Source organism: Felis catus, chromosome X (genome assembly GCF_018350175.1).
Source record: "Felis catus isolate Fca126 chromosome X, F.catus_Fca126_mat1.0, whole genome shotgun sequence".
In the NCBI taxonomy this organism is placed as follows: Eukaryota; Metazoa; Chordata; class Mammalia; order Carnivora; family Felidae; genus Felis; species Felis catus.
In genome coordinates, this window is record NC_058386.1 from 56,036,467 (window position 1) to 56,064,090 (window position 27,624).

Sequence of the window (27,624 nt, forward strand, 5' to 3'; positions counted from 1 at the left end):
GCTTCTTTCAGTTGCTTGATAGCTGTAGGCTCTCCCTTGTCTCTCCATTGGCACATGCTCCTGTCTACTTGGGATACTCCAGTGTGTACTCTCCCTGATCTTTCCTTACCCTGACCTGACACCCCCACACACTGGCCCTACTCACCATTCAGGCCTCAGCTTTCTGGAAGGTCCCCCATAATCCCCACCCACCTTGGCCCCTTGGACTGCTCCCATCTTGGCCCTTAATAATCTGGATGGTGATTTTCTGTAAGCTGTGGGAGGGCAGGGATCTTGACTGACTTGTTCACCACTGTCACCCACCTTCATGCACAGTGCTGGCACATGTTCAATACATGTTGAAGGAAGGGAAGAAGAAAGGAAAGAGATATGTCAAGAATGATGGTCAGCTGATGGATGGTGATATTACTGCTAGGGGCAGAGAATGGATTTTATTTTGGAGGTGGAGAGATATGAGTTTAGTTTAGGCCTCGTTGAACTGGAGGTATCTGAGGATCACCCCAGAGGACATATTGAGTAAACTGTCAACTCTGTGGGCCTGTAGCTCAAGGAGCAGCTTGGACTGGGCCAGTATGCTGAGAGGTGTGAGCTAAAGATATGGGAATGAATTTAAAACTTGATGTTTTTGATTCCTAAATAAACAGCCAGCCAAGAACCAGTATATTTTGAAACACTGGTGGCCAAGGACGTGACAGGAAGAGGTGGAGGGAGGTGGCAGGAGGTGGCGCCCTCCCCCTGTGGGGTTGAGGAGGATCCCTCCCTGGAACTGCCCCAGCTGTCACACAGCTCTGCAAGGAGAAAGAACCCTCTGGCTACGGGGCCTGGCTTGGGAAGGAGGGCTGGACAGAACAAAGGTCTCCCTGGTCTCTCTGTGCCCCTCCCCCACCAGGTGCCCTCAATGCTCCCTGGATCCTTCCCCCTGGCTGGAGCCTGTGGCCCCCAGTTTGCTGTGAGTCTCCCATCTCCATGGACTTACTTAACTACACCCCCTTCTCCATTGCCTCTTCCCTGCCCTAGCCAGCCTCTGTAACTCAATGCTCCTGCCCCTTCCTTAGCTGGGCCCAGGAATCCTGCCAAACATTGTGCTTCCTGGCCTGGGGATGACTCAGGCTTCCCTCCCCAGCACCACCCCACCCCCAGCCCCTGAGCCATGTCATAGACTGAGCAGGGAGATTTGCTGACTTTAGGTGCCAGGGTGAGGTAGGCCCAGGACCCTGCTCCTCAGGCCAACAAGACAGCATCCATGGGAACTGGAGGTACTGCAGACAAGGTGTCAGAGCTGAGGATTGCTGGGAGACCTGGCAGGCTAGCTCTGACATGATAGTATCCTAGGAACCAAAGGATCAATAGATACCTACTAAGTTTCAGGCCAGGCCGTCTTCCTTAAAGCCTTAAAGTTTTCCACTGAAGGTGGAGGGGCCACCAAGGGTTCTAGGGATCACCAGCATGACATAAAATCCTGGTGCCGCCTCCTCCTAGCTGAATGACCTAGGAAAAGTAAGTCACTTTGACTGAATGGGACTCCGTTTGCTCCTCTGTACAATGGAGATTAGAATAAAACCCTCCTCCTAGGGTTGTTGAGAGGATTAAATGAAGGAACACTTGGAAAATGCTTTGTAAACAGTCAGGGACTGTAACAGGAGGGGTGTTATATTTATCTACATGGTTAGGATGGAGAAGAAGAAACAGGTGGCTTTCTGCTTTTCTGTCATCCGGGGGCACATTCCCCAGTTCTTTCCACTTGATACTATGAGATTCCTTGAGGGCTCAGAAAGATGTTTGCATATTTTGCTGGAAGACCTTCAGCAAGAGGCTTGACTTTCTGAGCCTCAGCAAACTGTATTCAGAGGGGGAAAGAAAGGGAGAATTTCTCCTTCCCTTTCTCCTCTCCCAACCTCTTTCCTTCCCTGGGGCTGGTGTGATGTTCAAAGAGGAGGTTCACACAGAGGTGAGGCCCAAAGGCCCAGTGTTCTTCCCAGATGTGCTGGGGTTGTGGGAGGGCAGAAGAAATATGGACATGTGGAGGGAAGGGCCAGGGCTGGCCTGTGTCTGTGATCAAAGGCACAGGGTGGGGTAGGGCAGGAGATGGTGGGTGAGTTCTTTGCATTGCTGATGGTTTAGTGCTTTCTCTTGGTTGCCTGGATGCCTTGGTGCACCACCACCCCCTCCACCCGCCAACCTCAGTATCCATCTTGGGCCTATGCCCATATCCCCACTCAGGACTAGTGTGAGTAAAGAGCAGGCTGCTTGCCTGGCCACTGGTGAGCAAGTTGGTGGATCACCTGCCTGTCCACCTGTCTGAGCCCTGCCTAGTTGACAGCAGACTGACCTAGTTCTTGCATGTATAGCCGTGGGGTACAAGCTTCTTAGGTTGACTATCAGAGGACTGGGCTGCCTGCAAGCTGCCCATGTCCAGACTGTGAGGCATTCCAGTATCCCACTGCCTGGGGCTTACCAGCCTCCAGTGTATGTGAGAAGGTTCCAGTGCTATACCTGGGTCTAAGCCTCTCAATCTCTTGACTCAGGGCAGCAACTCCTGCATGGTGCTGTGCACCTTTGCAAGCCCGTTCTCTGTCCTGGGCCAGAGTAGGTAGAGTTTAGTTCTATAGGCCTGCAGCTTGCTCCGGGGGAAGGAACATGGGAGCAGAAATAATGGTTTTGTTTTGGAGGAAAGGAGGAAAGATGCAGGCTCTTCTAGGCCCACTCCAGTACCCTGGGGGCTATGACTGCCAACTCATCCAGGAAATGTGCCTGCTAAACAATACCCAGACCAGCCTGTCCCAAGCTCTACTTCCCATCCTTGGTGGGAGTCCTGGGGGAGACGCCTCTGAACCATTGTTCCAAGGGACAGCTCACCAGGGTCAGGTCTAGGCCAAGCCAGAGTCCTGAGCTTCCACACCCAAAGAGGAGGCACGTGATGTCCCAGAGAAGTGGCTCCTCCAGCCTTTGTTCTTGGCTGGGCCGGCAGCCACTCAGGACAACATGGTTTGGTGGGGAGAGGGGTTGGAGAAGACAGTACTCTTTTTGTTTCCTTTGGGAAGGGCTTATAGGGGGTAGAATGAGGAAGGGAGCAGACACTTGGCACAGGATCATGGCAGAGTATGAATGGCACCACAAAATGGAAGGAACCCCTAAAGTGTGCTTAGTTGCTGTCTGGAGTTTAGTTTTGGCTCATGGGGGCAGGGACTTTATTTTGTTTCTGGTTGCATCCTTAGTGCCTAGAACAATGCCTGGCATATAGCAATTGCTCAAAAAATATCTGTGACTCTATGAACCCCTCTGCTTTCCCATTTGATGCTCCACCCACATGAATGAAGGCTGCGATGCTCAGAGTGCTCTGGTCTCATAGACAAGGCTAGTTTCCATTTTGGTCTTAATCACTTTCTAGCTAGGTGGCCTCAGGACTCAGTTTCTTTATCTGTAAAGTGGAGATAGCTATTCCTACCTCCAAGTTACTGGGAGGATTTTTTGAGATAGCTTTGGAAGCTTTTCAGGCACACAGTAGATGCCCCACAGATGTTAGTTCTTTCCCCCTTTCTTTTTACTGAGTCTTCTCATGTTCAGGCTGAACAACCCAGCAGTTGCAGACATTCCTTATTATTTCATTTGATCTTCACAACAGGCCCTGTCAAGTGTAAGGCTGTCCATAACCCCATTTTATAGATTTGGAAACTGACACCCAAGCAGAGAGGTTCTGGTCACACAGCAAGTGCTAGAGGCAGAATTTTTATGCCATTCTGTCTGGCTTCTGGCCTTTTGCTCTAATGTAACACTTGACTTGTACCATTCATAATAGGTTGTGTCTGACATTCTAGCTGTGTGACCTCAAGCACCTCACTACATGGCTGTGAGTCTTGGTTTCTTCAGCCGTCCAATGGGAATAATTATTCTGACTCCCTTGGCCTTGATGCCAATCCAGGGTGATGGGCTATATCATCAGTCCTTCACCTTCCCCCTGCTTCTCTCCCAGTGATTGACAGGCTATGTGCCTCTGACCACCATCCTCCCCAGGCATTCCTGGCAAAGTGGCTGGAACTCCAGCCCTTTTACTCTCTTTCCAGGAAACATATCTGAATGCAAGTGAATGAGAGGGACATTATTAGAGGGATTACACTGGGTCAACTCTAGTTTATTAAAACAGTAGTAAATCATTTTTTAAACTATTATTAGCACCAAATGACTTTTGACACACTGTACAATTGATTGTGACACACCAGTGGGTCATGACTCCTCAGGGAGAATGGCTGGTATTTCTGATAGCTCTTTTGTGAATGTGTAGAGTCCTACAGAAATGCAAGCAATGATTAGTATTGTTATAATAATTACCATTGTTCCTATCCTGGGAGCCATGTAGCACAAAAGTTAAGACCATGGGTTTAGAGGCCAAACTGCTTGAGTTCCGATACTGGTTCTGCCATTTCCCAGCTGTACAACACAGGGCAAGTTTCTTAACTTCTATGTGCCTCACTTTCTCCATATATCAAATGGGAATAATAGCAGTAGAATCTACTTCTCTGGGTTATTTGAGTTTTAAATGAGATAATGTGAATAAAGTATGTAGCACCTTACTTAATTCAAGGGTCAGCAAGCTACAACCTGCAGGCCACGTTTGCCTCTCTTTGTAAATAAAATTTTCTGGGAACACAGCCAGGTTAATTTGCTTACCCATTGTCTATGGCTGTTTTTGTGCTATAACAGCAGAGTTGAGTAGATGCAATAGAGACTGTACTCTCTGGTCCCTTACAGAAATTATCTGCCAACCTCTGTGCCAGTTCATGGAGGAATTGTTCAATAAATGGGAGCTGTTATTATTTCATTTCACTTCATTATTATAAAAGCTCATTCATTGTAAATATGGGGGTATGAGTCCAGAGAGGGGAAATGACTTGTCCAAGACCTCACAGTTAGTATGGCACAGGATTGGGCATAGAACCCAAGCTTCTTGATTCCTAGTCCAGGGAACTATCTAGTGTATAACATTGACCAAGGATCCCCTGTGCTTGGAGTCCTTGGATTCAAAGTTCTTCCTTCAGGACATGGAAGTAGCTGGCTTAGCTCCCAGGCCAAGGGATGCCAGCTGCAAATCCCATGGACACTCCTCCCTCCCTGTGTCAGAGGCTCTGCCAGATCAGCTGGCACAGAACAGCTTCTTTGTCCATGCAGATCCATCAGGACCCTTCTCTGGCTTTCTGTCCTTGGGTCCATTGACCTAGTAGGCTGGGCTGTGGTGGCTGGCTTACTGGGTGATTAATGTTTCTGTCTCACATTCAGGACTCTTATCTGCTTGCTGGCCTTGCCCTTGTTCTTGTAATAAGCTGGTTTAGGACATTTACATTTCCTTTGGTTGCTCTGCTATCCAATAGCAACTATGACATAATTATGTTGCTCTCCCTTATCCTTAATCCTCTCAAACTGCCTAGTTATCTTTAATTTCCTGTCCATTTCCCTTATTTGGGAGCTAAGTGGAGCTAAGTCAGGCCAAAAGTTATGGGATAGCGTGGGAAATCTCATAGAGTCTCACCCAGGGTCTTTGGAGCCCACAGAGGTAGCTTGGACTCCAGAGCCTATGAAGGCTCATAGACACACCACTTCCCAGTCTGAACCTCCTCCGTTAACAAGTATGAATCATAGGTAGGGGCAAGGAGGTGAGACCTCTGAAGTCCTTTCGTCCCAACTTGGGCAATCTGCGAGTCTTGAGACATAATTTTAGTGACCACTGTAACCTCCAGCCTCTCCACATCCCCTCAGTGCCTATATCAAACACTATTTCTGTCCCTGACATCTTCCCCAGCTGTCTCACAGCTACAGGAGTGGCAGGCCTAGGACTGATTCTAGCTCAAGTGACTGTGTGTGTATGTGTGTGTGTGCACACATGCGCATGTATGTGTGTATGCATGTGCACACATGCATGTGAAGGCTCACAGATGTTCCTGTAACCATGAACTCCCTTTGACATATGGTAGGCACTCAAGACGTACTCATTTTCTTCCTCTCATGGGTGATCATAGTGCCTAACATAGTGCCTAACATAGTGCTAGTCAGGTGGGAACACAGTAGATATTCAATCAGTGTTTATCAAATAACTAGATTAAGTAGGGGTGTTCTTTCTGGAATGTGTTCTGTGTTCCATCTGTGTGTGTGTGTTTCTGTGTGTAGTGTATGAAATGTGTTCACTTTGGGTATGGAGTGTGTGCTCTGTGAGCGTGTGTACTACATGTGCTGGGTATGTGGGCATGAATGTGCATGGCATGCTGCTGTGTATGTGTACATGGGAGTGGTTGTAGGCAGGAAAGTACAGTAGTTTAGAGTTCAGTGCATAAGCTCTGACTGACCTGGATTTGAATCCCAGCTCCCTACTTTCTCATGGTTTTACTTTGGTCCCTGAATTCACCTAAGTTCCCATTTCCTCACCTATAAAAAAGTCGGAGTGGGGAACCAATGCCAAACTCACAGGGATGTAGAGAGCACGAAATGTGCTAATGTAGGCAAAATTAGCACATGACCTCACACATGGTGAGTGCACAACAGTTGATAATTTTTTGATGATGATAAGTAAGTGGAGAGCTTGGCTGTCAGGGGTGTATGTGCTGTGTGCAGAGTGTGAGCATGTGTGTGTGTGTGCCAGTGTGCGGCCAAGTGTGTAAAGGAAGACTCAACTGGAGAGGCTGGAGGTGTTTCCAGACCCTGGGGATGCCCACCTAGAAGTGAAGCCTGGAAAGCAGGAGCAAAGGTCACATGCATGCACAGAGGAAGGTGAGAGAAGCCTATACTTGGGTGTATGGATATGATGACTTAATGAGCCTCTTCCCCTCTCAGCAGCAGGATTAATGGGATGAAAGTGGGCAAAGAACAATTTAGCTGGAGATTTAGGAAACACTCCCTGATAGGGCAGCCTGTTTAGCTTAAGAAACAGTCTCTCATAGGACCCTCTGTGGCCTCTCACTCAAGGCATTTCAAATCCCTGCCTGCCCAAGTGAGGGACGGAGAAATCTAGAGAGGTGAGGAAGAGACAGAAGGGAGCCAGAAAAGCAGACTGGAGAAGAGACCAGGAAGTAGAGCAAGTTTGCAGGGGGTACTGGAAGAAGGGGTTGGAAGAGGAGAGGGTGAGTTTGAGAAGGGAAAGAACAGGGGGGTAGGAAAGGAAGGGAAGAGAAAAGGAAGGCGGTGGCACTGGGAAAGCCACCTTCTCCTTCTCCCTAGGCCTAGTGGAATCTCCTTTAGGCCAGGCACTGCCTCGTCTTGTGAATCACAGAGGTCGTTTCATGCTCAGTGACTGGGCCTGTAGTTGAGAATATGGAAGGTGACCAAAATTCCAGGGTGATGCAAGGACACCTCAGGATACTCTTCAACATGGGACTGAGTTTAAAACCCAGATACCCTACAGCTCCCTAGCTCCCTTTCATGGCATTTTCAGCCTACCCTTATGCCCTCTCCTTTGGCTTCTATCTCTCAGAACACCATCTAGCCTAGCCTGGCCCTTAGTCACTTCTGAAGCTCAGCTGAGGCTGATATGTCATATACTCTAGGAGTAGATGTCTGGTTGCCCTTACCATCTGCTACTGTAGGTTTGAAGTCCTGCCCACTTCCCTGCACTCTCCGGGGTAGACCTGCACCCCTGAATGGTAAGACCTCTTTGCTTTCTGCCTGAGTACCTATGAATTTTCTATGGGCTTTTGAAAGCAAGTCCCACAGCAATACATGTTATTAATGATAAAAGTGGTGGTCAGAGCGCCTGGGTGGCTCAGTGGGTTAAGCATCCAACTTTGGCTCAGGGCAGGATCTCATGGTTTGTGGGTTTGAGCCCCATGTCAGGCTCTGTGCTGACAGCTCAGAGCCTGGAGCCTGCTTTGGATTCTGTGTCTCCTTCTCTTTCTGCCCCTCCCCTGCTCACATTCTGTCTCTGTCTCTCTCTCTCTCTCTCTCTCTCTCTCAAATATCAACAAACATTAAACAATTTTAAAAACTGATGAAAGTGCTGGTGATGATTATAATATTACTGCCAATAAAGATAGCGATAGTGAAAATGTCAGTGGTGGTAATGAAGGTGCTAATAATAATAGCATTGATGGTGATGTTTGTGGTAAAGGTAATGGTGAAAAGACAATAGAGATGGTGACAATAAAGGTGGTGGTGGTGATGATAAGTGTGGTAATGACAATGGTGTTAATGGACATGGTAATGGTGGTACAGGTGGTAATGATAATGAGGTGATGATGGTGGAGGTAAGGAGAATTATGTTAGAGATAGAAATGGTGGCAAGGAAGAGAATGAGGTTGATGAGGATGGTTGAGGTGGTAATAGTAATAACATTTCTGGAAGTGGAGATAGTAATGTAGAGGTAGTATGGTGGTGGTGAAGGTAATCATGGTAGATATTCTTGAGATATTAGAGGTGGTGATGGTAGTAATTGATGGAAGTGTCAATGATGTTGACAGTAATGGTGGAGGCAGTGGTGCTGATAGTGGTAGAGAAAGTGATGGTGAGGATGGTGATGCTGATAGTTGTGACAGCAATAAAAATGGCAGTTAAGGATGTAAATGGTGGTGGCAGTGGTAATGGAGATAGTGATGAAGACTGGAACAACTGATGATGGTGAGGGAGATGACAATATGATAGCCAATGGTCTAGTAGGTGTACTCACTAGGTCTATAATTTTTTACATTATTTGTGACTTTTACTCCAATACCCTCCCTTCTTAGCTTTACCTTATCCTTTATCCTTTATCCTTCACTATTTCTGGGGAATTCAAACATTGGGCCAACCAATAAAGACACTGTACAGCTATTGGTTTCCAGAAGAGTAGCTGACTTTCCCTGTTTCCACTAAAGTCAAAACAGCAAAGATTTGGCACCAGGAATTAAAGTTAGGTATTATAAAGAGCATCCTATTAATTAGAAATACAATGCTAAAAAATTACCTCAGGAAGGCTATGGAATGTCTTGAATACTTTTGAGATGACACAGAACAAGAGGGAGACCCCCCCGGTGGCCTAAATGAATCATACCTAAAGGCAGGAGGATGGGCATAATAATCTCTGTAGGTCAGGACCAACTTCAGGAGCCTGATTCTTTGGCTTGCTAGTCAGAGAAATAAAGTAGATTTGTCTACTGAAACCTGGAGTTCCATCTCTGAACCTAATGGTGAGGAGATGAGAAGAGGAGATTTTGGAAGGAAATGGCAATGAAATCTGGTGGTTTAGAAAAATGTTAGCTTTCTCATCCATATTCCTTGTGGCTCTGAGTGGGAGGTGACCCAGGATGTGGGCCTCTGTGGCACTGCCTCCAGCTTTACATCTGCCAAGAGGCTGCCCTTCAGGGCCATGACACCCATCCCCCAGCCAGGCTGTGGTTAAGAAGGAGGGAGAGGAAGGAAAGAGGGAGGGACACTGATCACAGTTCTTGGGAGGAATCTGCTTTCTACCACAGGCTCTTGGAGCTCATACTTCCCCCAGGGTTCTCTTTTCTCCTCCCTCCTCTCAGTTTCCTGATTCCTGAAGGCCACTCACAAAAGCCATCAGGGACAGGTTTCCTATAGCAGCTGGATGGGTACCAAGGAAATGGCTAACATACCAAGGGAAGGAGGCACAGAATGGGCTTTTGAGTCTGAACCAGGGCCAAGTCCTAACTCTATTACTTAATCACTGTGTGACTTTAGGGGCATCTGGGTGGTTCAGTCGGTTAAGTGGACAGCTCTTGATTTCAGCTCAGGTCATAATCTCGGGTCAGGTCATGATCTCACAGTTCATGAGATCATGCCCCACATTGGGCTCCATGCTGACAGTAAGAAGCCTGCTTGGGATTCTCTCTCCCTGTCTCTCTGCCCCTCACTTGCTCATGCACTCTTGTTCTGTCTCTTAAAATAAATAAATAAACTTAAAAAAATAGTTTAATCACTGTGTGACTTTAGGCCTACTGGTACCACTCTCTGAGCCTCAGTCTCTCCCTCTTTAAAATGAGGATCTACCTTACAGAATTTTACTAGGATTAAATAAGATCATGTATGTAAGTTTCCTAATATATTTTGGCACCGAGTAGAGGTTCAAGAAGCATTAGTTTACTCCCCACCCCCTATCTCTTTTACAAGGGGAGAGAATAAGCATGACCTAATTCTCTTGCCAGGCTCCTTGGGTATAAACCCTTCCCATCTAATTATACCATCTGAGTCTCCTCCCATATTCCCCATGAGACTGGGAAATGCTATGTAAGGTGGAAGGGGAAGGCACCCCTTCTAGCCTGGGCACTGGGTTTAGAGTCAGAGGACTGGCTAGTAATGTGTCTTTAGCCATTGCCTAGCTTCTCAGAGGCTCAGTTTCTTCATCTGAAAATAGGGATAATAATCCCTGATTTTCTGGACTTGCAGGATTCTTATGAGACTCAAATGAGATCATGCTTTGGGAAGTACACAATGCTGGATACACGTGGGGGTTATTAACTTAGTCCTGGAGGGATGGAGGGAAAGATTAGTCCCTGGAGACTAAGTACACAACTCAGGGGATTTTCCCCCTTGGGGATACCAAGGCCAAAGTATTCATGGGTTCACATTAGCTGGGGACATGGAATTAGAACCCAGACACAAAGCCATCTATGTTCAGCTTGGGTGGAGAGGGGACAGGGGGTGTTCATTTATGTCCTTTAGTATAAGTCACATGTCACTATGCCAATTATGAGGTTTGAGTCAACTGCCTGGGGATTTCTTCTGCCATATGACAACCCCAAAAGGTCAAAGGACTTCCTGTCTTTCTTCCACTGAACTTCTGGTTCTACTGAAGTTAGAAATTGATCAGTATCTGAAGTTGGCCAATCCTTCCCCACTTGGCACAGAAAACTGTGGGCCATGCCCTTCTGGATGAACTGAAGTCCAAATTTTTTTCTGAGTTGGGAGTTCTGATGAGGTGTGGATCTTTATGGTGCTCTCTTCCTATATTACCATGAGCCCAGTGTCTCCCTCCTGATAGCTCTCACCAATGGTCTTCTTTCTCCCACATGTCCTTCTCCTGTGTTCTCCTCATCAATATCCCACTCTTCTTCTTTCTCACAGTAATGGCCAACTTCTGCACACCTTAAGCTCTGATCAGTGGGTCCTCTTCTCCTTGACCAAAGTCTAATTCTCCACCCCCACTTCTGGACAGCAAGGATGCCCATGCCTGTCCTATGCCCCAGGATGACTACATAGCTGTCAAGTGCATTTCTTTGTCCTTTGTCCCTGTTACCCCTCCCCAGCCTCTCATTCTTTTTTGGAAGCCTCAGTTCCAACCCTTTCTGCATGCCAACCTCTAGCTCTGGCCCCTCCGGTCTCTAGTTCCAATGTCTGCCTCTTTCATTTTCCTGAGGGCAGGCCAGAGGAACCTGGAGATTCTCATTCCACTCTTTCTTTCCCCTCCACTCATCTTCCTGTCTCTCTACCACAGTGTCTTCTCTTACCTCAGGATTCAGCTCCTATCTCAGGCCCCTGCTGGTGATGCATTCTTATACTTCTGTCAACATGAGCAGCCTGAACTCTAGGCGCTTCCTCACCTGAAGTCAGTTTGGGCCCTGCCTGGCTCCCACCCACAAAGCTCAGTCTAATTGGTCACTCCCTGTGGGCATCTCACAGTAGCCAGTTGCTGCCTGCAGCTCATTGGTGGGGACCACCTACCAGGCACCTCTGGAGCTGAGGTTCAAATGTGGACCTCCTGTCATGTGTTTGATCAGCTAAGGCCAAATCCATAGCCTTCTAGGAAATTACACCTACCAGTTAAGCTGTGCTCTGGATCCAGGATCCTAAGACAGGCCTGGCATGTCCCAGTGGCCAAGACATGGGGAGGGAAAGAAGGGCAAGGAAAGGACAGCTCTTTTCCTCTCTTTTGTGTGTGTGTGTGTGTGTGTGTGTGTGTGCATGCGCACGTGTGTGTGTGTGTGTGTGTGTGTGTGTGTGATGAGCAAGGGTGGTGGTGATGCATGTATTGTGTCACTGTGTCAGAAACTGCTGGGTGTCATGGGTGTTTGTTGGGCTGTCACTGTGCTGTGCAAGTGCTAAACACTTACTCTGTGTTTTGTGTGCCAAAGGTTGGAGGGCTGCCATGCTTTGGGGGTGGTGTGTGTGTTAGGTGTCACTGTGTCCTGTGTGTGTTCATGCTGTGGCTGTAATGTGTGCTGTGTCAGTGGCCTGGAGTCTGGTAGATGCTATGATGAGTGTGTTATCTCACTGATATGGGGGTGCTATGGGGGATGCATCACGTTTAGCTGCAAGTGTGCCATGGGTATGCTGGGAGATTTGGGGGTCATAGTGCTGGTGTGTAGTAAGGACATGCTGTGTAGCACTAAGTGTGTATGTCTGTTGGGAGGCTGCAATCTGTGTGGCATGAATTTATGAACCCCAAATCCAGTTCCCAGTGCCTGTAGCTCAGACCTGAGAGTCTCCAATTTCAGGTGAACTGGGGCCAAATTCTTATATACATTGTCCTACTTCCCACCCTACCCCCACCCTGCAGATCAGGTCTTCCTTCAGTTCCTGTGGTTTAATCCAAACCAGCAGCTGAAGTTCTCTGACTACTCAGCTTGTGATGACCAGAGTGAAAGGAGGTAGAGGAGAGGCAGTGAGAGAGAAGGAAGAGGAGGGGGAGGGGGATGAGGAGACAGCAGAGGAAGAGGCAGAGTGGGAGGAGGAGAGAATGGAGAAAGAGGAGAAGGAAGAGGAGGAGGAGGAAGAGGAGGGGGAAGAACAGGAGGAGAGGAAGAGTGGAGCATGGAGAGCCAATTGGATGAGCCCTGAGACACTCGTCTAGTGATGCCTAGAGATGCAATAAATTCAAGTGAGGTCAGCATTCCTGAGGCCAAGTTCAGAGGGCCATGGGTTATTAACTCAATCAGGTGAGGCTGGTTTAATCTGGAGGAACAGAAAAGACCCCGAGAGGAACAGATGTTTGAGTTCATGTCTGAAGGTGTGATGTATGTGAAATCTCTGAGTTTCTAATTCCAGTGCTTGGGAACATTTCCAATTACTTTCTTGGTTACCCAGGCTCAAGCTGAGGGTGTTATCTTTGGATTATTCCTCTTCCTCCACATCCAATCAAGTTGGCAAATGTTGCAATGGCTCGTGCTTTTAATCATTCACTCAACAAATGGTCATTGAGCCTAGACTCTGCCAGGCACAGAGCCAGACCCTGGGAAGCCATCGCCAAGCAAGCAGGACTAGGTTCCTGCTCTCATAGATCCTGCCTCTCCTCAGTGACTCCCTCCCAACCAGTGCTTTTGGTTAGGCTTAACGTCCTCCACACAGGGAGGACTCTGGAAGCCTCCTGACTGCTCCTCTACCTCCAGGCTCACCCTTCTCACACACCATTCTCCCTGCAGCCAGGGCAGCTGGAAAGAGCTGTGTTAATTCTATGTTCATTCACCAAAATTCATTGTGGTCTGTGTGACAGGTATAGTTTTAGGCTCTTGGGATACATCAGAGAACAAAACAAAGTTCCTTATGGACTTAACAGTAGCAGGAGGAAATGAATAAACAATAACATAAGTAAATTACATAGGATGTTAGAAGGTGGTACAGATCAGGAATTGGGGATGCTAGACTGAAGGGTACAGAATTAGTTAAGGTGGTCAGGGTAGACCTCATTGAGAAGGTGATATTTAAGCAAAGACTTTAAAGAGGTGTGAGAATTAGCCATGCAGATATCTGGAGGAATATCATTCTGGGCAGAGGGAATAACCGGTGCAAAGGCCAGGAAGTGGGAGCATGCCTGGCACAGTTCAATAACAGCCAGGAGACCAGTGTAGCTGATGTTCCGTGAGCAAAGGAGGAGTAGCTGGAAATGCTGGGGGGTCAGATTGCAGGAGGTTTCAGAGGCCAGTGTAGGTACAATAGTGTTTACTCTGAGTGATATGGGGAACCTTGGGGAGGTCTCAACCTATGTTGTAACAGGATCTCTTGGGCTTCTCAGTGGAGAAGTGTGTAGGAGGCAAAGGCAGAGGCAGAGAATCAGTCAGGAGGCTACTGCAGTGATCCAGGAAAACTCAAATGGATTTAATGGGAAAGAATATGGGATGGGGTTTTTGTGCTCTAAAAAGCTGGCCAGGTAGGCAGGGTGAGGGAGGTACCATTACTGCTGGCAAGGGGAAGCCCCATGATATTGCTTAGGCCAAGATTCTAGCTCCATCCCAGCCTCCAAATGCAGGCAGTAGTGTTAGGTCAGGTGGAGGTTGAATGTGTACATTCATCACTAGAGCTTATGGAGCCCTTGCTAAGCCATTGTCTTTTAGCTCCTCCCATAATCCTGTGCAGTAAATGTCTGTGTCCTCATTTTACAACAACACTAGCAGTAGCTGCCACTTGCATGGTACTTACTATAATGCAGGCCCTTATTCTCAGAGTTTGACATACATCAAGTTATTTGACACTCACAACCATCCTATAAGCTAGATATTGTTATCCCCCTTATACATGTGATGAAATTGAGGCACAGAGAGATTAAATAGCTTGCCCCAATTCACCCAGTTGATAAAAAAAAATACGACCAGAATTCAAACGGAGGCATTTTAACTCCAGTCTGTGCTCTTAATCCCTATGCTGATAGGAAAACCAAACTCAGAGACAGAAGTGACTTCCCAAGGTTACACAGCAAATTGGTAGTGAAGTTCATATTTGTACCAATGCACCTGACTCAGCCCAGCAATTCCCCTGATGTGCCACACATTTCCCCAGCCTTCCACCCTAACCAAGCTCACGCAGACTCTGAAGGTTGACTGTTGTCTTTAGACTTTATTTTCATTACAATTTTTTTTCTGTTGCCTCATACCCTCCCCCACCTGCATGTTTCCAAGCAGAAACTTGGAGCATTCACCCAGCCCAAGCCCTGAATGGCGGAGGCCGAGAAAGGAGGCTCAGCTGACACCAAGTGGGTGGCATTTTCTTGAGGCATTTTTCCATTCAGTTAGTGTCTTCATCCCCCAAAGACTAAGGGAGAGATCTGAGGGAAGCATGCTGTGCTATGGGCTGGGCTGGAACAATCCCTTCCCAGCCTTCCCCAGAAGGTACATGCCTGTTTGTGGGTGTCCATGCATGTGTATGCCTGTGTTTTCACACATGTGTCTGGATGAACAAGTGTGTTAGGGGACAGTGTGTATAGAAGCTTCTGTGTGTGTCTGGACATGTGTGTATTTAGTGTGTGTGTGTGTGCATGTATGTGTATTTATGTAACTGAAGCTGGGTGGGTGGGTGTGTTAGCCTGTGTGCCTGAATGTGTGTATGAGGGGAGTGGAGTGGTGTGTGCATGTGTCTGTGTGCAGATATGGGTATTTGGAGCTCTAGAGCAAAGGGCTAACCACTGGGCTCTGCTGATCTGGCTGGCCTTAGCCTACACCCCTACCTCCCTATCCCCTGCCCACCTGTTGGCCCAGTTCTGCAGCCCACATCAGAGATCACCTGGCTCTCTGCTTTAGCTTCAGCCCCCTCACAGCCCCTCCTTCAAAGCCTTCAGGCCTTGCTCAGGGGAAGCAGAGACCACTGTGAGGGAGGTAGGCACACAGTGGCCTAACACCCTGAGATCCAGCATGATGGTGGTTCTCGGGTCCTGGGGGCATGGGACCATAGTTTGCCACCATCAAGATGGAAAGGGTTATTCATGTTGAAGCATACTGACAACCCCTTCTCTTCCCATGGCACAGAGGGGAACTGTGTCTATTAGAATGTAGCTAGGAAAACAGAAACCAACACAGGGAACTTTATCCAGGAGTTTAATCCAGGTAGTACAGATTTGAGAGTCAGCTCAGCTTCAGGTGCCAGCTCTACTGTTTATTTGATGTTTGACTTGGGTAAGTAACTTAACCTCTCTGTGCTTCAGTGTCCTCATCTGTAAGCTAGAGATGGTGATAGTGGTATGAAGCTCATGGGCTCATGGTGAGCCCATGTATGTAAAAGTGTTTAGAGCAGTGCCTGGCACACAGTAAGTACTGTATAAGTGTGGTTTGTTATTAGTAGTAGGATGGTGGCTATGGAGTAAAGATAAAATTTCTGGGTTTCTAGGCTTTGCCCTACCTTAGGCAGGTACTTTTCTCTCTCTGGATCTCCACTTGTTCCAGCATCTGGTCAGAAAAATCCTTGCGCATTGCTAGGATGGTGGCAGGAACAGGCAGTGGACAGCATCTTGCCACTCGGCTCTGAGCCAGAGCTACTTTTTTTCCCAGAGTGCTCTTACCATTCAGCTTCCAGATGCACATGCACATCTGGATGCACACCAGAGGCTCAGCCCATTCCGGGTGTGGCCCCAACCCTCTAATCCCAGCCCATTGGAACATCCCCACACACCTGCACAATTCACGATTCACAAAGGACTCACCAGTCATTAGCTCATTTGGCAGGTATGGCAATCCTGGGAGATGATTTTTAAACTTTTTCCCCCACAGATAAGCTGCTTCTCAGAGAGGATGAGCAACTTGCCCAGGGGCACACAGCTAGTACATAGCAGAATGAGCACATGAACTCACATCTGTCTGACTCCAGGCCCACATTTATAACCACTCCAGCCATGGCCTCTTAGGGTCTGTGGACATGTCTGTCTCCCTCACAGGACTCTAAGCCCCCTGAGACCTCTGTTTCTCTGCCTAGCACTGCCCAGCAGTGTCTGGCACAGAGCTGAGTACTTAGTGGGGTGCAGCTCACATGCCAAACTCAGCCAAGATATATATTTTGTTTAGCTTGCATAATATTTCTAGGAACTTTAAGATTAGTCACCAAGATGGAAAAATGAGGTGATTTTATATAAAAATTCAAATTTCCTGCTCCTCTTGAAAAATTCAGTAATCCTGGCAAACATGGGCTTGCATTCCAACATGGCAAGAATCAACTGTATGAAGACCCACTGTTCCTGGAGATTGGGCACATAATCATCACTTTACCCCAGTCACTAGTATTCCCTGTTGCTGTCCCAGCTGTCATTCCTCATCCTGCTTGTACTATGTCTTCCTGTTGCTCACTCTATTCCTTCACTTACATCCCTCACTTGACCTGAATGGGCACCTGGGCTGATACCTCCTAAGGTGGAGTGTAAGCACAAAAGAAGCCCTGGAGGCCAATGTAGCTGTCTACCCTCATAAGCTTTCCAATATCAACTATGTATTCATTTATCCTCTGGCCCATCTGCCCAGACCTCTCTCCCTCCACTCCACCTAGCAGGGAAGAGACACAGTTTTCTTGCCCATAAATAAAGGACCAAGGGATGGTAGAAGATAGGGGCGTTTCTTCTGGTCAGAGTAAAATCGGGAAGCTTCTAGGAAGAGACTGCACTTGAGCTTGGAAGGATGGGCAGGCTTTGGATGGATGAGGGTGGGAGCAGAAGGGAGGGTAGAATTAGCAGCAGAAGCAACAAAGGTAGGGAGGTGGCCATGTCTGGGTTGTGTACTTGAATGGTTGAGTATGACTGGATATTGGGGTGGCAGACAGGAGCAGGGAAAGGGAATATGGGAATTAACATTTGCTGACCCCTCATCTCTGGAAACTCTTAGTCCCTGCTTGGCACCCTGTGAGGGACATGCATATGGGAACTTGGTTAGTTCTCACAGCAATCCTGTGAACCTGGGAGTATGGAAGCAGTCATTATAAATGAGTGAATTGAAGTTCAGAGTTTGGGCCATTGGCCAAAAACCAACAGCTAGAGGAAGGTCTGGAATCCTCCCCAGTGAGAAGGCTGTGGAGCCATAGAAGGTTTTGAGCAGGTTACTGGCTGGGTCTGTCATGCCTTCTGGGCTGTGGGCAGGTGGCCCAGGGGATATGGGAGGGGAATCCCAGTCTCTTCTGTCTCCTGTCACAGTTTACCCTCTCCAAGTCTATTGACCACCCCCCCCCTCCTAAATAGCTCTTCATCCCTACTGACTTTCCCCTAATCTAGGCCCCCATACCTCTCATTTGGATCACAGCAGGAACCTCCCACCTGGTCTCCCTGTTCACATTCTTTCTCCCTTCTCATCCACTGTCTGGCCACAGTCATAGTGAACTTCAGAAAGGTCAAAGCTAAGGGTTCACTCCCCACCCTGTATTCACAGCCATTCATTTGTTGGGAGCTCTCCAAACAACTCCCTGTTGCCTGAAGGGTCTGCTTTTTTGTCAGCCCTCCACCCTTTCAGTGCCTGGCACATTCCTTAGGTCCTTTAGGACTCTGTTCAGGTGCTACTTCCTCCTGGAAGCTGGCCCAGACTTCTCTCCTTCTCCCATGTCTGGCCCTCCCCTGGACTTCCAGAGCCTCCTGGGCTTGTCTCCACCATGGGCCTTTCCCATGCATCCTGTAATAATAAGAATACCTTCCTTCGTGATCTCCTACAAGACTGGCCACTCCTCCCCGGCAAGACCAAGGCCCAGTACAGTACAGTGGTTTTCTGCTTGGTTTTGAAAGCTTGTACTGCCATTTACTAGATGTGTACATTTGAGCAAGTGCCTTTGCCACTCAATGCCTCAGTTTCCTTCTGTAAAATGTAGATTATAATAGCACCAATTTGCCAGAAGGCTTTTGTGAGAAAGAAAAAAAAGTCCATGTAAAACACTTAGACCAGCATCCAGTTTATGGTGAGTACTGTAAATTTGGGACAGAGTAGGTGTTTGGTAGCTGAATGGGGGTCTGGAGTACCTTGGGTCAGGGGAGTCTGGCTTTCTTGGAGGGGGACCTAGCTGGAAGATGAGCCCCTTGCTAAGTGGCTGAGAAGGGGCCGTGGGCAGAAGTGGCCCCAAGGGAACAACTTCAGATCTAATGGCTGCTGCATGTGGCAGTTCCTATCTGGTCCTGTTGCCAGCCTCCCCCATCAATGTGGTTCTAATAGTCAGCTGACACCTCATTAGCCTAAGTCCAGTCCCAATTCTGCTGCTGCGCAGTAAGTGAGCAAGCCGCTGGGGGGCCAGAGACTCGTTAGGACCAGGCCTTCACCAGGGCCAGAGGGCCCACAATGTGATACCGGCTCAGGGCCCAGTCAATGTGTTTCCAATCAGCAATTAGTCTTTAATTAATGGGACTGCAAAATGATTGTTTTCCCGTCTGAATGGCAGCATGGGCAGGGAGCCGGCAGGAATGGCCATCTGGGGAGTGTTAAGCTGGAGTTACAAGAGGAGACATAAAGAGAGGAACCAAACACCCCAATTTGGGCCCAAATCATGGCCCTGGGCAAGCTGCATGGCGTCCATTCCAGTGGCAATTAAAAGCCAGGCCTGGGTTGCTGGTGGCACCTGTTCTTGCTCAGGCTCTAGTGTCCCCAGTGGCTCAGGAGATGGCCAAGAGGATATCCTCTGGCACACCATGAAGAGTTTCTTAGTGGTTCTCTAGGGGCCCTCACAGCTCTGGTGCTCCAACAGCCTTGCACAAGTTACACATGACTTAATGGGAAAGCCAATCCTCAGGTCATGCTCCCTGACATCCCAACCAGGCCTCATCTCTAAAATGGTGACCACCATTCCTACTTCCTGGGCCTGTTGGAGTGCAAAAGAGTTCTGTACATTGCAAAGTGCTGTGCCCCTGGAACTTGGAGCTAGGAAGTCACCCATCAGATCTTGGGGATTCCTGTCCCTGAGTGCCTCTGAGCCTGGATCTCATACTCTCTACTCCCATCAGCTAAAGAAGTGACATCTAGTGAGGATAGAAGTCATTGTATATATTGAGCATGACCTCATCAAGTCTTTATTCTAGCCCTCTGAGGTAGGGATTGTTTTATTGCCCTTAGTTTACAGAAGAAGGATCTGAGCTATTGAGCAGTTTACTGAGTGTGAATTGAGCCCAAGGAGGTCCCACTCTGGAGCCTGTTCTCTGAATCACTAGCCAAGGGGGAGCTTCTCTTTATTTTTGAAAGCCTCATCTTGGACAACAGTTTGACACCCTCCCCTGACATCTAGAACCATCTAGCTAAGAACATCAGCCCTGGATGAGCCATTAATGATAAAACATACTCAGCACTATCATGGTATAGTTGAGGACACTGAGACCCAGGGAGGGCTAGGGATATGTCCAGGACTATACCATATGTTTTTGGAAGTTCTGGGGTTGGGGCCCAAATTACTGACTCCTAGGTCTATTCAGCTGGAGCAAAATATCACCCCCTTGGGCTCCTCCCTCTCTCTCATCCCTGCCATCCTGTTGATTCCACCTCTTAGGTATGCCACTAATCCATCAGCACCTTTATGTCCATTCTGTGCCTGCCTGGGGTCAAGTCTTCTCCTACTCCCTCCCATGCCTCATCTCCCTCAGTTGTTTCCAGATGAGTCTTTGAAGTGTACACCTTGGATACTATTGAACACTTGCTTAGAACTCCTCAGTGACTTCCTATGACCTTCTCAGTGAAATACAAGCTCCTTATCCTTCCATCCAAAGCCTTCTACATAAAACTCCAATATACTTTACCAGCTTTATCTCCATTTTCCCCCTCATGAATCTTATGCCTCAGCCAAACTAGACTCATCAAAGATTGGTCTCCTGCTCCATAAAACTGTTGTAAGGATTATATTAGTTACCCTTCGTAAAGACCCTGGAACTCTGGCATGAAGCAAGAGCCAGTAGTGTTAGATACAAAAGTAAATATTTGTGGACCTGCCTTATCTATGGCCAACTCCAGGATTTTCTGCTCACTAGGTTCCCTTAACCTACATTGCCCTTTCCACCACTCTCTCTACATGGCCAAACTCTATTCAGCCAACAAAGCCTTCAGCTGTTCCATGTTACTTCCTCCAGAAAGGCTTTCCTGATGTCTTCTGCCTTGGAATACCACCAGCATTCTCTTCATCCTCTTCCATGGCTGCCTAGTCACTCTTTTATTATTAGTATGTGCATATGTTCCTGAGTAGCCTCAAAGTAACTTGAAGGTAGGTAGCATGGTATAGGGAAGAGAGCACAGGTGTGGGCATCAGACTGACTTGAGTGTAAATCCCAGCCCTGGACATGGACTATCGGGTACACATTAGAGCTCTCACCTCTTACCATTTTGTGCTGAGGAGCTAATAAAGAACCCTGATATTTATGGGCTGAGCTTTGGCCACTTCTGGCCTGGGAGGCATTTCATAGGTGACTTGAACTCTTCCCATATCCTGAGGCCTAGGTGACTATGTTCTTTCCCAGTCCTTCCCTAGTCTAGCCTCCAGCACTTACAACAGTGACCTGAGCTCATGAGAACAAGAGTCAGCTGACCTTGTATTTCTTAAAGCAAAATTTGCCATTGACTGAGGAGGGATGGCCACTTTGAGTCAGTACCTTCTAGCAGTTTCCTTCCTTCATGGGAATCAGAGTATAGAAATCCTGGGAATTACCAAAGGGTTCCAGCCCACCTGCCAGCTCCCTATGTCCTTGCTCAGTCTGCTTCCTGAGTTAGACTATAGGCCAGCCCTATTCCTGTTCCCTGTATTGAGAGAGCTTGAGAATGACCCCATGACTGGCCTAACCTTCTGAGGATTCCCAGGAGGGCAGACTTGGAACAGTGCAGATTGCCTAGGAAGGTAAGAGGCCTACCTATGTTTTTCATGCTGCCAATGATGCCTGAGGCCAGTCCTTTCCCCTCTCTGGCCTTAAGATTTTGAATTTCTAGAATGACATAGTCTAGGCCTCCATTATCTCTCATCTGGATGACTACACTAGCCCCTGACTCATCTCCCTGCTTCCACCATTTCCCACCTCTGTCTACTCTCAGTACAAAAGTCAGTAGGATCCTGTTAAAACATATACCACATCATATCATGCCTGTGCTCAAAACCACCCCTTGGTTTCTCAACAACCATGGTAAATGCCAAATGCCTTGCAGTGATATATAAGACACTATATCATGGGTTTCCCAATTTGGCTACACATTGTAGTCATCTAGGGACTTTTAGTGTTTAGATCTTTAGTATTTTTAAAAATACTGATACCTGGATCTCATCCCCAGAGGTTCTGACTTAATTGATCTGGGATGTAGCTTGGGTGTGGGGAGTTTAAGAAGCTCCCTGGAAGAGTCTAGATGAGACCCACCACCTATGTGATCTATTTCCACCACCACCTCTCTGACTTCATCTCCTACTCTCCTTCCATTCACTCTGCTCCAGCTATTGCCCTTGCTGTTCTTCAAACGTTCCTGGAAAACTCCCACCTGAAGACCTTTGCACTTACTGTTCCTACTGCTTGGGATACTTTTTCTCTAGCCACCTGTATATCTAGCTCTCTTCTTTTATTCAGATTCCTGCTCAGATGTCACCTTTTCAGAGAGGCCTTAGCTACTACACTAAGCTAAAATAGCACCTTCCATCACCACCACTACTCTCTGACCATTGCACTGCTTGATTTTCCTTATAGAACTCATCATTATTAAGCATATTTTTACTTTTTCATAGATTAGGTTATTTGTCTGTCTTCCTCCACTAAGGTATCAGCTCCATGAGGGATATTGTTTTCTTTTGTTTATTGATATATCCCCAGCATCTACAGTAGTGCCTGTGACATAGTAGATGTTTCATAAAGGTTTTTTGGATAGGTGAATGAATCAAAGCAATAGAAAAGGAAACTTGGGAATCAGGTCTGTATAAATTGGAATTTCCAGCTCAGCCCTTTTCTAGCTCTGAAACCTTGGTAAAACCATTAAAAATCTCTGATCCTTAGTTTCCTCAGCTGTTAAATGTGCCTAGTGATGTCTACTTTATAGGGTTTTTGTACAGAATGATTATTCAGAAACAGGTTATAGACAGTCCTAGGGGCTACAGGGCAGCCAAGGCAGGGGACTGGTCATTTGCTAGTATATCTGTACCTACGTTTCCCTTAACAATCCTTTTTAGCTTTTTCCTTTGAAATAATTATAGATTCACAGGAAATTACAAAGATAGTACAAAGATACATTAGCAAGGATGACAAAATAAGGACCTCCATAAAAACAACCAGAACACTGGTAGAAATTGTTAGGATTAACTTTTTCAGAACTCTGGAAATTAACCAGAGGGTGACAGAAATCCAGGGAGTGTTCATTCTGAAAGATTCATACTGAAACTTCGTAAGGAAGTGAGATATTTGGTATTTTAATTGCCCTTATCCTCATCTATGCTCCCCAGCTTTATAGTAGCCTTGAACCTGAATAGCATGAAATCACCAAGAAAACCAACAACCTAGTATAACCACTGGAGAAAAAGGAATAGGATAACCCCATTCTCAGAGAATTTTCACTGTTTGACCTATCTCGTGGTTCACGTGAAGACCCTACTTGCAAGACCGGTCTTTATTTAACCAGGCTTAGAGCTCACCCAATGCAAATAGCTGTTTCCTCAGGGGCATTTGTTAAAAACGATCAGTTAAAAACTGACTGGGTGACCCAGTCAGTTAAGCATCCAACTTTGGATCAGGTCATGATCTCGTGGTTTGTGAGTTCCAGCCCAGTGTCGGGCTCTGTGCTGACAGCTCGGAGCCTGGAGCCTGCTTTGGATTCTGTGTCTCCCTCTCTCTCTGCCCCTCCCCCACTTGTGCTCTGTCTCTGTCTCTCAAAAATAAATAAATGTAAAAAAATTAAAAAATAATCATTGGAAATTTTAATTTTTAATTGTTTAATACCATGGTTGCCTAAAGTAGTGGATAAGAGTTGAAGCAAACAATAGGCCAACCAAAAAAACTTAATAGAAAAATAGAGAATGATATGTCCATAGGAAGCTCTGAAAACCTCTGAGATATTCCTGCGAATCTGGCAGGCAACACAGACTTGTACACCTGCTCATGAAATAACTGAGAAGGCCCTAAGCTTTCAACTCTGGCTGATTTTAAGCCTCTGCACAAGGAGGAAGTGAAGGCTAAGGTGGAGTCATTTGTAATTTGTAATTTGCCTGGCTGAGTATTAAATATGTGTCCCCAACATGCACACAGATCCTTTTGGTAAAGACAAGCATTTAAAAAACTTTCCATCTAATCATTAACTGACCACTAAGTTAACCAAACAGAGAATTTACTGGCCACACATGACAAATAATACATACTTTATGGAATTACTTCAGAAAACTCACTAAACAAATGAACAGAAACAACTGCAAAATATAGCAACTACAACAAACCCTGGGATAATGGTAGTCTGATTTTCACAGTTGTTATATTATTTAAAATGTTTGGTTTTCAACAACAGCAATAAATAAACATACAAAGAAATAAGAAAATATGGTTTATACACAGGACAAAAAGGAGTCCATAGATAGTAACCTGAGGGAAGCCCAGACATTACACTTATTAGACAAAATTTTTATAATATGTTCAAAGAACTGAGAGAAACCAATAATTAGAGAAAAATATAATCATAATGTCTCACCAAATAGACAATATGAAAAGATAGATATATTATATAAAAAGAACAAAACATAAATTCTGGAGGTGAAAAGTACAATAATTGAGATAAAAAAATTTACTAGAGGACGTCAACATAAAATTTAAGCAGATAGAAGGAAAGATCAGCCAACTTGAAGATAGGTCAATTAAGATTATTCAATCTAAAGGACAGAAAGAAAAAAATTAAGAAAAATGAACAGAGCTTCAGAGAGCTGTGGGCAACCAGTAAACATACCAATATGCTCATGATAGGAGTCCCAAAAGATAGGTGAGATAGAAAGGGGTAGAAAGAATATTTGAAGAAATAATGGCTGAAAACTTCCCAAATTTGAGGGAAAATAATAATCTACACATGCAAGAAGCTTAATGACTCCAAGTAGGAAAAATTCAAAAAGATATCCAGACCTTGACACATTATGATCAAATAGTCAAAAGCCAAAGCCAAAGATGGAATCTGAAAAGCAACAAGAGAAAAGTGACACATCACATAAAAGGAATTCTCAATAAAATTAATAGCTGATATCTCATTAGAAGCAATGGTCAGAAGGGAGGGGGATGACATATTCAAAGTGCTGAAAGAAAAATGTTGTCAGCTAAAGGTTCTATATCCAGCAAAGCAATCCCTCAAAAAATTAAGAAGAAATTAAAATTCAGGTGTAAATGAAAGAATGCCAGACAGTAACTTGAATCCACACAAAGAAATAAAGAACACCAGTATTTTTTGTTTGCAATGTCTTTTCTCTCCCATCTGATTTGAAAGACAACCACACAAAGCAATAATTATAAATCTGTCAATGGGTATACAACATATAATAATGTAATTTGTTTGACAATGAAACATAGAGGATGGTAGAGGGAATGGAGCTATATAAGAGCAAAGTTTTTGTATACTACTGAAATTAAATTAGTCTTAATCTGAAATTGACTGTTATAAACTAAGATGTGAATTATAATTCCCAGGGCAACCAATAAGAAAATAACTAATAGGGGTGCCTGGATAGCTCAATAGGCTGAGCATCCAACTCTTGATTTTGGCTCAGGTCATGATCCCAGGGTCGTGGGATCAAGCCCCAAGTCGGGCTCCATGCTAAGTGTGGAGCCTGCCTAAGATTCTCTCTGCTTCTCCTCTCCCCTGCTCTCTCTCACTCTCTAAAAATGAAAAGAAAGCAACTAAATAATAGTAAAAGAAAAAAAAAGATTAAAATGATACACCAGAATATACCTATTTAACACAAAAGAAGGCAGTAATGAAGGAATAAAGGATCAAAAATACATCATATATATATATATATATATATATATATATATATATATATATGACAAATGGCACAATGGCAGATATAAATCCTACCATTACACTAATTACATTGAGGTAAATGGATTACATATTCTGAATAAAGGTAGAGATTGGCAAAGTAGATTTTAAAAACCCCATGATTCAATGGTATACACTATATAAAAGAGATGGACTTTAGATTCAGATGCACATAGGTTGAAAGTAAAAAGGATTGAGAAAGATATACCATGAAAACAGTAACCAACAGATAGCTGGAATGGCTTTACTAATTTAAGGCACAATATACTTTGTGGCAAAACTTGTTACTAGAGATAAAGGAGAATATTTTATAATGATAAAAGGATCCATCTATCAAGACAATACAGCAATTATAAAATATATGTACCTAACAACACAGCTCCAAAATACATGCATCAAGAACTCACAGAATTGAAGGGAAAAATAATAGTTGGATACCTCAATACCTTACTTTCCATAATGGATAGAACAAAACAGAAGGTCAACATGGAAAAAAAGAAGACTTAAACAACACTATAAACCAACTAGACCCAAAGACTTCTATAGAACACTTTGCCCAACAAGAGCAGAAAACTTTCTGCTCAAGTGTTCATGAAACTTTCTCCACGTAGGCTACATGTTAAGTCATAGAAAAGTGTCAATAAGTATAAAAGGATTTAAGTCATTCAAAGTATGTTCTCCAACCACAATAGAACGAAGTTAGAAATCAGTAACAGGAATAACTTTGATGATATCACAAATATATGGAAATTAAATTAACTTCCAAGCACACTCCTAAACAGCCAACGGGTTAAAGAAGAAATCACAAAGGAAATTAGAAAATATTTTGAGAGAAGTGAAGACAAAAACACAACATATCAGAACTTATGGGGTTTTGCAGACATTGACAGGCTGATACTAAAATTTAAATGGAAATATAAGGGCCAAGAATAGCCAAAACGATTGTGATGGTTAATGTTATGTGTCAACTTGACTAAATCATGGGATGTCCAGATCGCTGGTTAAACATCATTTCTGGGTGTGTCTGTGAAGATGTTTCTGGAAGAGATTAGCATTTGAAATAATAGAGTAAAGCAGAAAGCTCTCTCCAATGTGGGTAGGCATCATAAAATCTGTTGAGGGCCTGAATGGAACAAAAAGGCAAAGTAAGGTTGAATTCATTCTCTGCCTGACTGTTGAGCTGGAAAATCACTTTTCTCCTGCCCTCGGTGTTTCACATTTTCAGGTCTTCAGACCTGACTGGAATTTACACCATTGGCTCTACACCTCTCAGGCCTTCAAACTATAGCACCAACTTTCCCAGATCTTCAACTTGCAGATGACAGATTGTAGGACTTTGCAAACTCCGTAATCACATGAACCAATACCTTATAATACATCTATACATCTCCTATTGGTTCTGTTTCTCTGAGGAACCATGATGAATGCAACAATCTTGAAAAAGAGCAAAGTTGGTTCTTTGAAACGCCCCAATTTTAAAACTTACTATACAGCTATATTAAACCAAGTCTGTGTGGTACTGGCATAAAGATAGGCAAGTAGATGTATAGAAAATAATTGAGTCTAGAAATAAACCCATACATTTATGTTCAATTGATTTTCAGTAAGGGCATCAAGGCCATTCGGTGGGGAAAAGAATTGTCCATTCAACAAACAGTGTTGGTACAAATAGATATGCAAGAGAACCAAATTTTGACCTCCACTTCACACCATATAAAAATACCTCAAAATAGATAAAAGACCTAAATTTAAGAGCTAAAACAATACATGTTTTCTTAGAAGAAAACATAGGTGTAAAACTTCTTGACCTTGGATTAGACAGTAGTTTCTAGGACACCAAAAGGACTAGCAACAAAAGAAAAAGAAACAAATGATTTAATCCAAATTTCTGTTTCAAAGGATACTATCAAGAAAGTAAAAAGACACCACACAAAATGAGAAGGGAGAAGAAAATATTTGCAAATCATGTATCTGATAAGAGACTATCATCTGAAGTATATAAAGAACATTTAAAAATTAACAATAAAAAATGTAATTTTAAAATGGGAAA